The sequence below is a fragment of the Ostrea edulis genome, chromosome 1 (genome assembly GCF_947568905.1).
Source record: "Ostrea edulis chromosome 1, xbOstEdul1.1, whole genome shotgun sequence".
NCBI lineage: Eukaryota > Metazoa > Mollusca > Bivalvia > Ostreida > Ostreidae > Ostrea > Ostrea edulis.
Window position 1 is genome coordinate 111,204,854 of NC_079164.1, and position 19,937 is coordinate 111,224,790.

The following is a 19,937-nucleotide window of genomic DNA, read 5'->3' on the forward strand; positions in this document are numbered from 1 at the left end:
ATGTACCCCTACACAGATTTTATCAGGGTGCGTGTTTGCCCAACTATCTATTTTGTATTGCTTATAGGAGTTATGAGATTGATCAACTGTTCGATATCTTCACCTTTCATCAGTGTCGTCGGAAACACCTTTTCTGGTCATGTTGAAATGAATGACACAAAAGGTCTTTTAAATTCCATTTGTTTATCAGGAAACATGTCAATGATTTAGAATTTAAAAAAAAATCAACTTTCGGGAAACAGATATGTACAGTTATTGAACAAGATATAACAGACACATATCAGATATGATACGAACAATTTGAATCAACTTTATACCAGGAAGCTTTTACTTAAATATCCACTCCTATGGCCCGGATTTGATTATTGAAAAACGGTAACGATGAAATTTGAAGACTTCTTAATGTAATTAAGAAATATTTCTAGAGCTGACAAAGTTACCATTTACATGTACATTTATAGTCAGATAAGGTATGGGCAACAGACATTTCCCTAATATCACGGGACACCGCGGACGGAAAGTCCAAGCGTAGGCCTATATACTATTCCGCGCCTTTAAAGTTGCGGTTTCTTCGTCGACCTTTAAAAGTCCCCTGTGTTACACGCAGTATAAATAGAGGATATCTATATATACGAGTTGATATGGTGTATTTATTCGTGAGGCTTGCTGAGCGAATAAGTGCACCATATCAACGAGTTGGATAAACCAAATATCAAAATACGCAATTATAGATGTTCTATTTATCTCATACGTCTTCTTTTCATTTAATTCTGAGATGATCCCCAGTATGGTAGAAACAGCTGATTGAATTTGTTTTGAATCTGTGGCTCATATGTCGTGTTTAATCTGTCTACCTACGCGGGGAAAAATAGTGCGCTTATAAACCATTAATATACAGTACAAAGGGTAATTTTCATGAAAGAAACCATGAATGAAAATTGTTTTTAGAGGGGATTATAGTTTATAATTAATAATGGTTTTGCCATTCCAACAAAGTAACAACTATTGACCGAGTATTTATTTTTTGACGTAGGCCTGACCTTCTGATAAAAGTTTGATGTCGTCGTCGTTTTGAAATAAACATTTGAAATAACGATTAATAAAGAAATATTTTAATGCAATGTTATTAGAATGTTCAACAGTTTACAATGAAAAGTAGAAGTAATTGTGCATTTGGATTTTATTTACGTAGTTTCTTTGGATCTAAGGGCGAGAGGAAATCCTGAGGCTTAAATAGGCCTAGCCTAGTAAGTAAAGCTGTTGAGATTTGTTACATTTAATATGCTCCAGAAAAAAGAGACTGTGCTTGCGAATACTTGGTACCGCACCATGTCGAGGTACTTTCGATTAGGCTTGTCCATTCCTTGTCGATGATAATAGTGTGCACATATTTTTGTTTTCTGATCGTAGTTTTTGAGTAGTTACACACCGAGTTGGCATTTTTGTGGCCGGTTACTTGCATTATATGTCAGTGGGGGTAGCATCATTTTAATTTTGCTATAAAAGAAATTCTAAATAAATACAGAATAAGTTTTACGCTTTATTTCATGCATGGATATGCATAAACACAGAAAATATGTTATCCAAGCGGGTACAGTGTCAAAAGTAGTTCGGACCGGATGTGTTTATCAAACGGGCGTGTGATAAAGCTAATGCTTTATCTCATTCTCAATACACACCACACGTATGAGATAAATTGTATTATCTGAATATAGTGTACAGTACATTTTCTACATAACTTCACCAATTTATCACAAGAAATTACCCGTACCATCACGTAGCTGTCTAGCCTGTCAGTTGTCAAGGAGAATACACGGGTATTGAAATGAAAGTTGAATGGGGAGGTGAATACCGATCCCGACCAGAATCAAGACGAAGAAAATCAGAAATTTTACAATAATAGGGGAAAAATCGAGGCGGGCGGGGATGAGAATCTATAAAAAATTTTATCATGGTCTAACACATCTATAGCGATTGACAAGAAATTACACGGATGTAAGAGAGTATAAACAAGATTACAGCACTGGCAGAATGACAAGAAATCAAACACTCGATGCGCATTTTCAACACCCATAATGTGCCTTACTTCAATCAGCTGTTTACAGTGGTTTACACAGGAACTTTGACCTACGTTAGATACCACCACACAAAAAGAAATCCGGAGAAAATTTAAATTTTTAGGACTTATGAAGTATTCTTTTAACATTAGTTTGAAAATAGTTAATCTAGAGCATTTTTAATATAATATTAATATGTATACGGTGTGACCGTTAGACCGAGCGAATCATGTAATGGTCATTGGAGTGTCCCAAGTAGTAATCGTAATTCCGTGAAGTACGGTATAGATTATGATTCATTTAAAAGTATATATTTTTAATGAAATTTTCTTTGCGCTAAAAACCCAGTAACATCTCAATATTAAAGGGGTTTATATGGGGACAACAGTTTTACAGGATCCGCCTATTCATTGAACGCGGGAAATAAAACGCAAGGCGACGTAAACTGCATTGTGACGTCACATTTAGCCTCGACTTTTTTCTCTTTTTCAAAGCAAACAATTATTAACAACAATAATACATTCCGTATGCAATGAAAAAGGCCGTTATAAAACTAAACAAAATTAACCAATAAATTCAAAATGGTAGAAAAGTAACCGTAATTTTATCGTATATTCTTATTCAAAGAAACTCATGAACTCGTTCATCTATTTAGTCGTATTACGGTTTTATATTTAATTATTTGCTAAAACCTGTTACGATGATAATTATACTATTCACTTTGAACAAACTGGGTGTTTAAATTACGAATTGCACGTCAGACTTTTCTATTATTGGCATTCAAAATAAAACATGAATAACTGTTGAAGCAGGTAATGAAAAAATAAATGACGGCGCCCATATGGATCACGAAAATTTCAGTGAACGTATATAGAGATTATCTCTTTTCTTTTGCTGATTTTGACTTTTTTCTTTTACATACGTGTTACCTTTAGAGCCTTGCTTCGCGGACGGGCCTTTGGCCCGTCCGAGCTTCGCTTGGTATAAAGTATAATCTAACATTAATAAATGTATGTTACCATCTAATATGCATCATGCAGCTTATCATAATCACCCTGACCGTGTGGTCCCAAGAATAATTATGAGAAAAAAAATTATATATGTCAGAACTTGGAATTTTTTCCGGTTTGAGAGAGTTTGTTAAAATATTAGCGTTTTGTTAATAATCAAAGAATACAATGTTATGAAATGGCAGACAATTAATATTAACACACAGCTTTAGGCTAGTGTGACCACAATGAGATATTATTCATTTATTAATCTTAGGAATTGTGTAGAATAAAAGGGAAAAAAAAAATGGTTGTAGCTATATTATTTATAATTTATATCAGTGATTTGATCACTTTTTAAATCATTGCATGCATTGCTGCAGCACTAACATCCCTAGTATAAACAACCTGAACACATTTATTACAATTAGTTTAGTCTTAAACAATAGAAAACAAGTGCGTTATCAATTGAGTAACAATGAAGTACGTTGATGTTTTATTAAGTAAATCCCTTTTGGATTTTCTTATTTTAGAGCTCTGTGTTTTCTGAAACAAAATGTGCTGAAAATTAATGAAAATTTGCGGCATAAAAATGAAAAAAAAAAATCAAAAAAAAATCGGATATTGGCACAATATTTTGTGACCTTATGTGACCTTTGTATATGATATCCCATAATCAATATTCATTTCATAACAGGGATGGCAACAGGTTTCTAATGATGAATTATTGCATCATTCTTAGGAACACCACAAACAAAGAGCAAAGAGGGGTCTGATCCTATCTTGTCCTTTTGTTTGGTAGTGCCCCCCTTCCCCCAGGAAAAAGACACCCCCCCTACCGCACTGAAATTGCTTTCTAAGGTCCTGATAAGGTCTACAAATTTTAGACACAAGTCAAAATAACATGTTCTATTTTAAGCATGCGTAACAATAAGTGAGAGGAAGGACTATATATAGTAATAGGTTGATGAATTAAAGAAGAAAAGGGAGGATAGACTCCGATCTCAAGTTTGGCTTCAAAAACCTACATTACGTGTACTATTTTCCCGTATCTCCAATTAACGGGGACCAAATTCATTTATTATAATACTTACAAAATCTCATATTGCTATGACAAATATGTGTGCACATTCATATCGTTTATTAGTTGAATTCTAAAATATTGTGAAATGAATACAGCTTCCCCGGGAGTTTGAAATGCGTTCAAAACATACATTAGATTGCGAGGTCGGTTTTTTGGTTTTCACTTGTAATTTATATGCTTAAATACAGATAATTTATATAGAAGGTTCTCTCGGCTATATATTAGCATATCTATTATGATATCACATGACTTCGTTGATCACCTGACGGTCATTTATAATTGTTTATAATTATAATCGCTTTAAAATAGCGCAGCAAATTTAACAATTATTTTTAACTTTTTGTTTGATAAATGAACTCACCGCCCAGACACCGTATCCTTGTGTACCGAAGAGTTCAACTTACCGATACACTTACCTACACATTTGAGGGTAATCTGTATTCAAGCAAAGCCATCACACATTTACCCGAGCAAGATTCGGATAGAGAACAAACCCATCTTATGATTTCCGTAAAAGATCTCAAATGAATCCTTATAAATTGCCTGCGCTAGACTCTTTTATAAACACATCATAAATTTACCTCTTACCACTTGTATAAATCAGAGTATATTACAAAAGTATATTTTTCGAAAGCAGTTTAAACACGCTGAATTTCAATCAAGGGTAATGAAACAAACTATTTTAAACTATTCGCACATATGAGATATTAAAATACAATTCAGACAAGTGGATTTTGCAATAGCGTTCTGACATCTTATAGGCAGTTTGAAAAAAGGTCTACAGTTTTTGACACTCTCCCCGTCATAACAGCTCAAGTTTACAGTGGCTTGACGTCATTTTCCATTATGACGTCATATATTGGTAGTTCGGAGAAGTAAAGGCATAAAGTGCACTGTGATATATTCTATAAGGGAATCCTTAACCTACCCGCGTAGTATACATTGTGTACTATTTGAAGGGAAAATATTAACCAATATGTCTGTCTTTTCATTTCAATTGAATTTCTAATATGCAGCAATCGTCAATGACTCCCCCCCCCCCTCACACTTTAAAATAAGATACAAGATTCTTCACATCATATTTCATCAAACAAGTAACAAAACATACCCTTTTCCAGCGTTTCTTTGATATAGAAAGAATCCTTATTGAAAGAATCCAGAATTTCCTGCCCAGCCTTTCTGCGTCTTCTTTTTGTCATGTTTGTTGACTCCCACCTCAAAACATTTATACTTCCGTTCTCTTTACACATGCGCATGCGCATATTACATGTATGTATCGTCAGAGGTGCGTAAACGAAGATGGCAACTTCAATCCACACAGTATCTGTGTAATCATGTGTTTGATGAAACCCCGAAAGTGGGACACGTTATTTTTTTTTATTTTTCTAGAAAGTAGACATGTTATTTATTTGTTTTCAACGATAAAAAAGATTGGGGACCTAAGTCAAGTCCCCAAACTTTTTGAGGCCCCCATTTTAAGACTTGCGTATCTGTAGCAGGTCCCCAATATGGCAGAATCACACACGCACACACACACACACACACACAGTCACACACACACACACACACACACACACACACACACACACACACACACACACACACACACACACACACACACACACACACACACACACACACGTGTAACGCGTGTCAAATGAACACCTTAACTTCCCACCTGCAACTGAACACTTCTACAGTTATTGGTATTTTAGTACGAAAATTTACTATTTGGTACTAAAAACAACATAGAAGACATTTCTGCGGTCGAAATTTGTGAAATATCGTTTTATTCACTCCTTGAATTTTTGCTTATCAAGTGAACACTTTCCTTTACACACGGTCAATTGAAGACTTTCCTTTACACACAGGCAATTGAACACTTTCCTTTACACACGGGCAATTGAACACTTTCCTTTACACACGGGCAATTGAACACTTTCCTTTACACACGGGCAATTGAACACTTTCCTTTACACTCAGGCAATTGAACACTTTCCTTTACACACAGGCAATTGAACATATTCCTTTACACACGGTCAATTGAACATATTCCTTTACACACAGGCAATTCAACACTCTGGCACACACGGACAAATGAACACTCTGACACACACGTGTAATTGAACACTCTGACTCACATGGCCAATTAAATACTCTGATACACGCAGTCAGCTAAACACTCTGATACACACGGGCAATCAAACACTCTGAAACATCCAAACAATCATTCTCACCACGCTAAATAAATAAGGCCAAATCTCTAAAGCTTACAAAAAAGCGTGAAACGATGACATAAATCGAAATTAGGATGGGATAGACAGGGAATCCACACATTTCGTTGAAATTATCGCCGCAAGAAAATAAAAAATAAAGGGGGGGGGGTAGTATTGATTGAATGATTGATTATATATTTTACGTCCCGTCGAGAATATTTTATTTATATTGAGACGTAACCAGCTTTAAGCGGAGTACCACGAATTTAGACCTATCCAATGTATCCATAGGGTTCAGGGTCGTAGCAGTGAGGGTTCTTTGAAATATCGTGCCAACACCTACTACATGTACGACAAGGGATATACGTTTATAAGGTCACATCCAAAAGATCCGTGATTCTCACTTCTAAATGTCGAGCGTTTGGCGAAGGAGCAATTAACACTATCAATTTTAACGTCTTAGGTTTGACGCATGAACGATGCTTGAACTCACGACCTCCCGGTTACGAAGCGAACTCTCTACCAATGAGCTACCGCGACCGGTCGGGGGGAGGGGTAGTAGTGTCCATAATGATGACTTTTAATGTAATAATAACTTATGATAATCATCATTATTATATATATATATATATATATATACTTTTATGATTATAGACTCCCTCGTTTGCCAATGCATGCTGTACGGGCCAGACTCTGTAGTAATTCGACCAAACATAATAATAAATAAAATCAAAATTCTGTAATACAGTGCCTAAAGGATCTAAAACAAGTATTCATAATTATATACATTTTTTGTATCACTCTAAGTTTTTTGTTGACTTTTGACATGAATAAAAATTAGATATCTTTGTAAAGAAATGTTACGCGATATCTTAATTCCACTCCAAAAGGGAACATTTTCATGAACATTCTGTTTATATATGTAACTACATAGATGTGACCTTACAGAAAACTTTAATCAAACGTTGCAAAAACCATAAATTCTTTGAAAATCCGGTTTATAACACCAGTTTATATAACATAACTTCATAATCAGGATTTGTTCCCGGTTCCTTTATATACTGTTACAAAAATATAATCTCCCTCATAAAAGTGATTTGGACCCCCCACTCCTTTCCCTGCCGATCTGAGGACAGAGATGACCAATTGCAAATTCAAGGGAATATATTACCTTCTGTTTTTGTTAAAAAACTGGACGTGTCCTCTCATGACCTTTATAATACAAATTCACCAGGTTGATTTTTTAAATCTTATTAATGTTTTACATAAGCTCAAATTGAAGTCCAATAATATACGCGCATCAAATCAATTATCGCTCTCATTAATTCAATTGATGCGCACATCCATGTGGTGGAAATATTGCTCGCAAAAATTAATTTAGAGCTCTGTATGAATGACTTGATTATCTCTTTTAATTCAATGGAGGATCTTTTTAATTATATATACAAGGCTATTTCATAAGCAATTAATGCGCGCATCATTTTTTTTTTTAAAGAGCAACAATTCAATTAAAGAAATCATTCAATTGTGGATATCTTGAATTGAAGATTATAATTCAATTAGATAATCTCTCTAAAATAATTATTCCACGCATCAATTTAATTAATGATATCATTAATTCAATAGAAGAGAGCAATAATTCAATTATTGTGCACATTAAGTGATGTTAGCATTAATGAATTATTGCTCTTTTCAATTGAATTGTAGCATGCATTAATTCTATTGTTGGTATCATTAAATTATAATTCATTTGAGGAGAGCATCAATTAAATTATTGCGTGCATCAATTCAGCAGAATAAATAATGATATCAATAATTCAATTCATGCTCGCAATATATATATAATGCAGAATTGAAGATATTAATTATTTGAAGAGATCTTTGATTGCGTGCATGAAATGAATTGATAATATCTTCAAATAATTAAAGATATCTTCAAATATTTGAGTTTGTTAATTTGGCGCTCCATAGATCTAAAACTATTCCTAGTGGATTCTGGTGCTTTCTGACTCGAGACATCATAACAGCTCTTGCCACAAATGAATCTCACCATACAAGTGATAAAAACACACTTGAATATGTTGCAGAAAAATAAAGATCAGGTGGGTCGCATATACCTATAGCCACCTCTCTTTTAATTTCTTCATAGGATTCATATACTTAAAGGGATTTTTCTCCTTGAAAAGGTGATATTTAAAAATAAGTCACTTTTTAAGGAATTTTATAATCCCCCAATAGTATTTACCGGGGTAATTTCTGAACTGTTCGGTGAAAATGTTGACAATTAAGAATCAGTCACTGGTTATCCATGTGGAATTTAGCTATCTCATATGAATAAACCCTTGATTATTTTACTACAATGTACCATATTAACCAATTTCGGAAATAATTCCTTATTTGTCTTAAATTTTGATTTGATATAAAGAGCAAACTGAAATGATAAACCAAAGTTCACATTGAACACCAGTGAGGCAATTGTATACAAATATCAAATTCATATATTACAGAATTCATTAAGATATTTGAATCATTCTATTTTTTTAATGTTCCATGGTAGCAATGAAAACAGCAGGTCTTTTATTCTCAGTCATATATTTTATTATATTACAGGAGATGTTATATGTACAATTAGTATATATATATATATACATTATATATGTAATTGCATGTGCCAAAAAAATGTATACATACATGAGTAATTCAACTACAGACATATCAATAAATTTGCATTTAATACATTGAATGTAGTCCTTTGATTAAATAATCAACACAGATGGATCCATATGATAATACATGTATTTGTAAAAGAAAAAAAAAGAGTTCCATTTCTCATACAAACGATATCTGTACAAATATCAAAATCAACAAGAGGCCCAGGGACCACATCGCTCACCTGAGTCACCTTGGCCCTGCTGTTTTGATTTTTAAATGCTATTTTATCAATCTTTATTCTCATGAATAATGTGACCCAAACCTACCTCTAAAGAACACAACATTACTAAAATGAAATCATATAACACAAAGATATGACAAGGATGATATTGCTGTTCTGGATAAGACCAAGGTATGAAGTCATAGGTCTTGGAATGATATGAAAGACCTTGCCATAAGTAATATATATCCAATACATGAAAGCCCTATCTAAAATAGTCCTGGATATACTTAATAAGTTATACTTTCTTAAAAGTAGGTCAAACTCAGAGTTCAGGGTCACAAGGTCAAAGAACATAATATGATTGATTGTTTTAGCTGTTTTCCGCCACACTCAACAATTTTTCAGTTATCTGGTGGTGCCCAGTTTTTATTGGTGGAAGAGAGAACCCAGATACAATGTACCTGGGAAGAGACCACTGACCTTCCGAGAGTAAACTGGGAAACTTTCTCACTTACCGGTGCAAGCAGGATTCGAACCCATGCCAACCACTGAAGAGACATTATTTGTCGAAATGCGCATCTGGTGCATCAAAATTGGTACCGTATAAGTTTTACCTTAAACACAATGTAGTTCAGGACACACTCAATAGGTCAGATTTATTTTGCCATAAAAATTGTTTATACAAGATATGAAAGCTCTAGCTTAAATAGTTCAAGAGATATCTTCCTTTAAATATATCAGCATATAAAACTTTGATCCCCTATTGTTACCACACCATACCTCCCGGGAAATGATTTTAACAAACTTGAATATGCACTATGTCAGGAAGGTTTAATGTAAATTTGTGTGCTTCATACTAAATTTGAAAAGAATTCTGTTATTCGAATCGTAGATTGATCGCTGTTCGTTATCTTCACCTTTCAGTTATAGAATTTAGTTAAAAATATTCAATTGTTAACATCGACGGACTACAATGGACGCAGACCAATAGCAATATGTCATCTGAGTTTACTCAAGCGACCTAAAATTGTATGATTTTTCTAAAGCTTTTGAAAATTGATAATGCTATTAAAGCCTAGTCTGATCCCTTACACTCCATTTCAATAGTTAAGCGTAAAAACAGACTAGAGTGGATGGGGACCAAACTTAAGAAAGCTGTGAGATTAGTTCAATATTCAAACCTACAGTTTTTGAATAATAAGTATTTAACCCAACTGGGATGATTTCATCCAAAATATTTCACTAAAAATATTTGTGGGGATATTAGTTCACACAGACATTATGTTTCAAAATGAGTACGAGTATGGAAATGAACTGGGGTTCAAATTGACTGGCTATGTATACCTAACATGGCTACATCAACAAAGAAAATCACTTGAAGCTGTGAGTTTTTAGGTTATATGTGGGTTTAAGGAATATTTGAAAGTATGCTTGGAAACAAGTATAGTGGGAAAATATGTTAGGAATTATTTAATATTAAATTCATGAGACAGCGATGCAGGAATGCAGTGATAGAGGGACTTAACCATGCACTTTTTTTCTGTGCCGTAAATTGAAGATTTTTAATAAGGGGTTCATCTGAAGCTCTAGCGCTCTGACTTGCCCCAATATCTTCTCAAAGAGCTACGGTTTTGGGTTTAGTTCTGCATCTAGTTTTTTAGGAGAAGATTTTAAAAAATTTCCTTGTACATATTTCACATATAAAACTTAGATCCCCTATTGTGACCCCACTCTACCCCTGTGACCTTTAACAAACTTGAATCTGTACTATATATGAATGTAAAACTTTGATCCTCGATTGTGACCTCACCCTACCCCCGGATACCATAATTTGCACAAAACAGGAACCTTTTATGTGAATTCAACTTTCCTGGTCCAGTGGTTCTTGAAAAGGTTTTTTAAATGACCCCACCCTATTTTTGCATACCCTTTATCTATTGATGATGCATACCAAGTTTGATTGAAACTGGCCCAGTGGTTCACTCTGGAGAAGAAAATGAAAATGTGAAAAGTTTACAAAGAGACAGACGACAGGCAAAGGTGATCAGAAAAGCTCATTTGAGCCTTTGGCTCAGGTGAGCTAAAAAAGTATATAAACATGTTCAATGTTAAACCTGTTTGTTGTATTGCTTAACAGCTCCATTGCCAGCATCTACCCTTACTGAGCTTACAGTGTCATACCTTGATATCATCATCATCACTCATTTTGACTATCCAGGCCAAATTAATATTTTTGCAAGGGTGAGGCCTGGCTGTCCTGTCGAGGTTGAAGTTTGTACTTCCACACTTGGCGACCCAGTGGATTGATCTTATCCAATCCTCGAAACTCTAGGTCTCGTTTTAGGATCTCATCCCATGTCAGCTTTGGTCTACCTGTGAAGTTTTTTTCTGTTGATCATGATGCATAACATTCTGACAAATCTGCAAAAATATTTAGAGAAGTGATTAGTAAAAGGTCTTCGTAAAAGGTAGCAAGAAATGTACAATTAGATAAAAATCATAATTTCTATTTCTAGAAAGTAAGTGTTTATCAAATGATCAGCTGTAAATATTAATTCACATATCAATTATCATTTTTAAAAATTCAAAGTGATACAGATATCATAAACATTTTATGACAAATATATCATAACTTCAGATCGTTTTTATGATAAACAAATGTATCCCCAGCTCCCCAAATTGGAAGTGCTCCAAATGAAACCTCCAACCCCTTAATGTACTGCATGGTATGGAAGATAAAGCATGAGCAGGAACATAGACATTATGAACTCCAATAATTAAGCCACATAGGAGAAGGGTTCACAAACTATTTTACACCCTCCACCCCTACAATCCACTATATTAGGGACAACATTTGGATCTTTGATCTGTCCCTGCAATATGCACATCGCAAATGGCATTGAAGTATTCTACAAAATTTCAAGTCTATCGGATAAGCCGCATAGGAGAAGAATTCACAAGCTATTTTAACATCCTCCACACCTCTTAGATCTACTATTAACTTTTAGAAAAATAATTGGACCCTCCTGTCCCGACAATATGCACATCTACAAATGGCAATGAAGCATTGTACAAAGTTTCAAATCTATCCAATAAGCCATATAGGAGAAGTGTTGACAAGGTATTTTACATCCTCCACCCCTCTTAGATCTACTATTAACTTTTAGGAAAATAATTGGATCCTTCCGTCCCACCAATGTACACATCTAGAAATGGCAATGAAGCATTGTACAAAGTTTCAAGTCTATCCGATAAGCCATATAGGAGAAGTGTTCAGAAGATTTTGTGGCAGACGGACAGAAAGTACAAAAACAATATATCTCCCTTGAAAGAGGGGAGACATAATTACAGTACTGCAGCAATATTTTCACTGTATTTCAGTTGGAGGCTGTCAAAATACAAATTATCAATATACTCTTAAGGTGCAAATCAAAACTTGTATATATATACCTTTTCTCAATACATTTTAATGAGTTTTATTTCATCTCTAGTGGACTCTCTTTAGGACTGGCTCATTTTGCTGGGAATATGGGCATCTAGCTATCCTGGTGCCATGCTCTTTTTAATGAATATTGTATTTTCTAGGTTATGTCAAATCCACTTTTTCTCTTTGATGCAAAATTATGTTTGACTGAAATTAAAGTGAAGGTTATTTAACAAGAAATCTAGTAGACACATTCAAGCAATACCTGTTCCCTACCACTATTAACTCTATATTTATTCAACATATGTTCAAATTCAATGGAACCACTGGACTTCATATACTATTTTGTCAAAATGCACAGTATTAATGAAAAGGGTGTTACAACTTACATATACCAGACGTATCATCAATGTTCTACCTAATATATTAATATCTGCTCTAGAACCTGATTTTCATGCACCCATGTTATGATGGACTGTATTATGGTATTTATCAAGCTCTTTCATCTGTCTGTTAGCTTTTTTAAAAATTCAAAATCTTAGTTTATCAATCCTTATACCCACTCAGGTGATCTAATCAGTAATTAAAACAAGAGGCACATGGGCCACATCGCTCACCTGAGTCACCTTGGTCCATATCAGAAGATTTTCCATATCTATTTGCATGTAAAACCGTAGTCCCTATTATGGCCCAAACCTTCCCCTGGAGGCCATGGTTTTTGCAAACTTGAATCTACACTATGTCAGAAAGCTTTCATGTAAATGTGAACTTCTTTGGCCCAATGGTTCTTGAGAAGAAGATTTTTAAAGATTTTCCCTATATATTTGTATGTAAAACTTTGATCCCCTATTGTGGCCCCATCCGATCCCCGGGGGTCATGATTTTAAGAATTTAGAATCTGTACTATATCAGGAAGTTTTCATATAAATCTCAGCTTTTCTGGCTCAGTGGTTCTTGGGAAAAAGATTTTTAAAGATTTTTCCTATATATTTGTATGTAAAACTTTGACCTCCTATTGTGGCCCCATACGACCCCCGGGGGCCATGATCTTAACAATTTATAATCTGCACTATATCAGGAAGCTTTCATATAAATCTCAGCTTTTCTGGCTCAGTGGTTCTTGAGAAGAAGATTTTTAAAGATTTTCCCTATATATTTGTATGTAAAACTTTGATCCCCTATTGTGGCCCCATCCGACCCCCGGGGGCCATGATTTTAACAATTTAGAATCTGTACTATATCAGGAAGATTCATATAAACCTCAGCTTTTCTGGCTCAGTGGTTCTTGGGAAGAAGATTTTTAAAGATTTTCCCTATATATTTGTATGTAAAACTTTGATCCCCCCTTGAGGCCCCATCCGACCCCCGGGGGCCATGATTTTAACAATTTAGAATCTACATTATATAAGGAAGCTTTCATATAAATTTCAGCTTTTCTGGCTCAGTGGTTCTTGAGAAGAAGATTTTTAAAGATTTTCCCTATATATTTGTATGTAAAACTTTGATCCCCTATTGTGGCCCCATCCGACCCCTGGGGGCCATGATTTTAACAATTTAGAATCTGCATTATATAAGGAAGCTTTCATATAAATTTCATCTTTTCTGGCTCAGTGGTTCTTGGGAAGAAGATTTTTTAATGACCCTACCCTATTTTTACCTTTTCTTGATTATCTCCCCTTGGAAGGTGGCCTGGCCCTTTATTTTAACAATTTAGAATTTCCTTTACCTAAGGATGTTTTGTGCCAACTTTGGTTGAAATTCGCCCAGTGGTTGTTGAGAAGAAGTTGAAAATGTGAAAAGTTTACAAACGGACGGACGGACGCCGGAATACGGGTGATCAGAAAAACTCACTTGAGCTTTCAGCTCAGGTGAGCTAAAAACTGATTAATCTTTTTGAACATCATATCTAGCAAAGATACTTACGTACATATGTAACTTTAAAATGATACTTATGCCTTGTTCAAACAGCGGTTTTAATGCATATTTTGAATTAAAATTTTCAAACTTTAATGCCCATCAAATATACTTCGTAGAATAGATATAGGCCCCTGTATAATGACAAATTTGGGTCACATGCATCATACCCCTGGTTAGCTATAGATTTATATTTATGCTAATTTTGATTGAAAAACTAATTTTAATAAACTTAATTGATCGCTAAAAATAGTGAACATTAAGTAATTAGAAAATGCCAGATGTAGATCTGTGCTCTGCAGAGACATACTGGGTCATATATGCATAAAGAAGAAAAAAACTATAAAACAATTGTCTTTGATCCACTGTAAATTGTAGGAAAATATTCGATCCCTGGGTCAGAAGAACGTGAACAACATTAAATGATAATGAAGTATTGTACACAATGGCCTTCATTTTTGCAGTTACTGCCATTACACCAGAAGTAGGGGGGTGCTTACTGATGGGGTTCCCCCCCCAATTGTGGCCCCATCCTACCCCTGGGGGCCATGATTTGAACAAACTTGAATCTGCACTATGTCAGAAAGTTTTCATGTAAAAATCAGTTTTTCTGGCTCAGTGGTTCTTGAGAAGAAGATGTTTAAAGATTTTTCATATATATTTGTATGTAAAACTTTGATCCCCTATTGTGGCCCCATCCAACCCCCGGGGCCCATGATTTCAACAAACTTGAATCTGCATTATGTCAGGAAGCTTTCATGTAAATCTCAGGCCATCATTAAAAATATTTTTGTTTGATGTACTCTGACTCACATTTTTCAAGGTGGGTCGGTAGGTAGGGTTTTTTTTTTTTTTGGGTTTTTTTTTAACGTCATGAAAATTTGTAATATTTTCTTTTAGAATAAGGAGAATTTTCTATTTTTCAAGGGACCCCCCCCCCCACCAAAGTTTTAAATTGCTGGAAAAAATGGTCAGGTAGGAGCAAATTTGATTGGTCGGTCGGAGTACATCAAACAAATCAATTTTTATTTTGGCCTCAGCTTTTCTGGCTTAGTGGTTCTTGAGAAGAAGATTTTTAAAGTTTTTCCCTATATATTTGTATGTAAAACTTTGATCCCCCCTTGTGGCCCCATCCTACCCCCGGGGGCCATGATTTGAACAAACTTGAATCTGCAATATGTCAGAAAGCTTTCAGGTAAATTTCAGCTCTTCTGGCCCAGTGGTTCTTGAGAAGAAGATTTTTAAATGACCCCACCCTATTTTTGTGATTATCTCCCCTTTGAAAGGAACATGGCCCTTCATTTGAACAAACTTGAAAGCCCTTCACCCAAGGATGCTTTTGGCCAAGTTTGGTTGAAATTGGCCCAGTGGTTCTGGAGAAGTCGAAAATGTGAAAAGTTTACAGACGGACAGACAGACAGACGGACAGAAGACAGACAAAATGTGATCAGAAAAGCTCATCTGAATTAAAATATGCAAATTCATTTTTGGGTTGAATGGGTTAATTGTTACACAAATTTACTACATGTATATGTATCTATAGTTTACAAATCATTACATTTTGCTAAATTATATAATTATTCTACATATATCATCTAAGATTTTAATTATACAAAATAAGATCATATAAAATCTGTAAATAAATTATGGATCAACAAAATTGTTAAATACTAAGATCTGCTTTCATATTTACTGTACTTAAGGCCACATAGAATTTCATATTTACAGATTATCATTCACGCCCACCCCTCTCAAAATTATCCACCCCATTGTTTTTTATTCTACCTTTTTTTAAAAAAAAAAGAAGTTGAGAACAAATATTTGGGTTGTATATCAAACATTTAGAGCATTTCAATGACTGACCCTAACATTTTGGCATGTTGTGGTTATATTTGACATGTTTCTATTATAATGGTACCCAAAGATGTGGTAGTTGTGAAGGACTGTTGCAGTGTGATATGCATTTGGTCAAGTGACTGCACATGTATGCCTTGTTAAAATTGATTAATAGAGATGCTATTGAATGTGAAAGTATGCGATACCATGCCATTTCCCAATTCTGTGTTTGGAACTTTTATTATTGAGTGTGCGTGTCTTAGACTAGAAGAAGATGATGGCAAACTGAATTGAATAATGTTAAGCAAAAGAACTACAGTACAGTGACTGTTGCTTTGTGGTACAATGATGGTAATTATGACTCATTAATTAGCGGATACGGCAATGGCATATCCTGATCCTGCATAAACTGCATATTCAAACAAGAGGCCCATGGGCCACATCGCTCACCTGATTCACCTTGGCCCATATTTAAAGATTTGTTCTACATATTCACTTCTAAAACTTTGATCCCTATTTCAGTATTGTGGCCCAACCTATTCACGGGGCCATGATTTCTCCTACCTAAAATCTAACTCCAAAAAACCCCACACAAACATAGCTTGTAAAGGGGATAGGAGGACTTGCCTGGTGTTTAATAATTCAATGTGTACAGGCATTAGAAAAATGTGTATATGCAAAAACATACTTTAAATTGTATGCAAAATGATACCCATGTCTAGTCCTATTATAACATTGGAAGGAAAATTTGATCTGGCCACCATTGCTACACGACATTTTAAGTTACGAAAAATAAAAAATTTATATATGAACACCTAGGCTGTGTCAAGCTGAGTGAGCAAGTTTGTGCAGAACGAACAAAAATTACACCAAACACAGCGACACCTTTTCGAAATTTTATTTTTACAAACTTGAATCTGCACTACAGAGCTGTATGTCAGGAAGCTTTCATGTAAATTATGTAAACTGCTCTGGCCTAATGGTTCTTAAGAAGAAGATTTTTATGGCCCCATTCTACCCCAGGGGGTCATGATTTTAACAAACCTGAATCTGCACTATGTCAGGAAGTTTTTATGTAAATTTGTACTTTCCTAGCCCAGTGTTTCTTGAGAAGATGATTTTTAAAGATTTTCCCTTTATATTTGTATGTAAAATAGTTGATCCCCTATTGTGGCCCCATCCTACCTATGGGGGTCATGATTTGAACAAACTTCAATCTACATTATGTCAGGAAGCTTTCATGTAAATTCCAGCTCTTTTGGCCCAGTGGTTCTTTAGGAGAAAATTTTTAAATGACCCAACCCTATTTTTGCAATTTTGTAATTATATCTTCCCTTTGAAAGGGGGTGTGGCCCTTTATTTGAACAAACTTGAAAGCCCTTCACAAAGGATGCTTTTTGTCAAGTTTGGTTGAAATTGGCCCAGTGGTTCTGGAGAAGAAGTAAGAAATGTGAAAGTTTACAGACAGACGGACAACAGGGGATTGGAAAAGCTCATTTAAACTTTCAGCTCAGGTGAGCTAAAAATTACTATTATTCAAAAAAGCGCAAAAGAATGTTCAACTTCAGTGTTACATGAAAATATACTTCAAAATCACTTAAAAACAATTATAATATTGCTGTATGAAAATTTTCTGTCCAAAGAAAACAATGTAAAACAAATATGAAGTAATCTACACTCTACAGCAACATGCGAGTATAATGAACGGGAAATATATATTCTGAAAAATAAAAAATACACCACCTGCCCCATTTTTTTCCAAGCAAGGATGGAAATCTAAAAAATAATTTTATGACTATGTGGCCTAAAATATTTTGTATACTTACTAATTTCAAAACTCGAAAAGGAAATGTTATCCATGTGAAGCACTCTGTTCATCCTCTGGGGAAGACAATCTTTGATTTGCAGTTTGTGTCATGACTACACCATGATATCTTCTAATCTCGTCATACTATCAGAAAGTAGTTTTGGCAGTTGGCAAGTGTATCAATGGTGTAACTTCTTCATGATCAGATCTTCTATACTGTGTCATATTCAGCATAAAGTAACAAGGGCTATCATCTAGTTCTGAGGTACTGAGGAAGGGCTGTTTTTCTCAACACAGCCTTTCTTCTGGTATTCTTAGGGATACTTTATTCATCTTTTAATTACATTTCCTTCTTGGAGATTAAAAGTTGAAGACCACTGAAAGAAAAAGAAGTGATTTAATGAGTTCCATGTACAACTGTAGTTTATCGAATGTGCTGACCAGAATATTATTTAACTGTAGCCCCCCTCCCCGATCAAGCATGCAATGTCATACATGTATCTGAAATCAATACTTATAAAAAATTAATTAAAATTAAAATGTTCAAATCTACAATCTTGTTACACATCTCCTATATTTTTTGTTTATCATAACTTTGAATTTTTAATAAGTGTGTCTTTTTGTCCACAAACTTTAACAACCCCTCATAAACAATTTACAAATATAATATCAGAAATAATAATCTAAAAACATTATCCTGTTGTTCATAGATGCCATCAACACTAAGAGTATAACAAATAACAAAAGCTCTCCTGACATTGTCCCATTCTGAAAGAAATGATGTGCTTATATCCCCAAAGGCAGGGGGTTACCCAGAATTGTGTCTAGAGAGAGGAATAATATTTATGGAATTAACCAAAAAATTAGTTATAAATTTTTAAATTTTTTAGCTATGAATTCATGTTAAAAAATTGGTAGCTCAGTGGTAACAGAGCATTTGCTTCATGATGAAGAAATCATGGTTTCGAGCCATGCTAATGTACTTTATTTAGGGTGTAAATGTAGGTAGTGAGGTGAATGCTCCATCGTCATATTTAGCATTCAAAAGAGAAAGTTGCTGGTCTTTCAGATGAGACCTTTAAACACCACATGCATGCGTCTAAATGTGTCGCACTTCATATTACTGAAATATTCTCTACAGGTATTATACTAAAATCAAACAAACACATATAATCATATACATGTTAAAAATCTTAATTTTAGAAATTTCTTCTTCTGACAAAATGATGCGCAAGCATATAAATGGAAGCTATGCCACTATATGTCATGACACTGTACAGCTTGATCAGTTGATACATCACATAAACAAATCACAGATGTAAACAATCAAGAAAAACTCAATACACAACATCATCCCTTAATTTTGTATTGTAGCTGAAGATCATTCTTCCAAGATCGAAATGCAGCTTGGAAATGATTAGCGAGGGTTGAATTATTCTTAAAAAGTAGATTGAAAGCAAAAGGTAACTGCCAAAGTTACCAGGAGACAATAATCCATACATCGTTCGAATTTCCTTCACTGCCACCTAAAGTGCACGTGTAAACCACGCGTGTGACACCACAGCCCGACAGGCTACATTGTAAACAAGTAAAACGCATTCAGAGTAATAGTTTTACATATCATATTCTCTTTGGTTTATAGTCTTAGTAGTTACATACCTATGTGGTACGCCTGTACCATGTACATTTGCATCCTCAGGGATTTCAACCCGGACAAAGTGGAACTTGCCAATCC

At 34.6% G+C, this 19,937-nt stretch overlaps 1 protein-coding gene and 1 long non-coding RNA gene across 2 annotated transcripts in view; one reads left to right on the top strand and one right to left on the bottom strand.

Moving 5' to 3' along the window:
- LOC130051329 (hemicentin-1-like) overlaps positions 1 to 19,937 on the top strand; it is a 485,422-nt gene that overhangs the window by 416,057 nt on the left and 49,428 nt on the right. The gene's annotated exons all lie outside the window — the stretch shown is intronic.
- LOC130051333 (uncharacterized) lies at positions 11,548 to 18,648 on the bottom strand. Its single transcript, XR_008799798.1, has 3 exons — positions 18,222 to 18,648; positions 12,672 to 12,852; positions 11,548 to 11,642 (listed from the first exon to the last, which is right to left on the bottom strand). It is a non-coding gene; the product is annotated as an uncharacterized LOC130051333 (long non-coding RNA).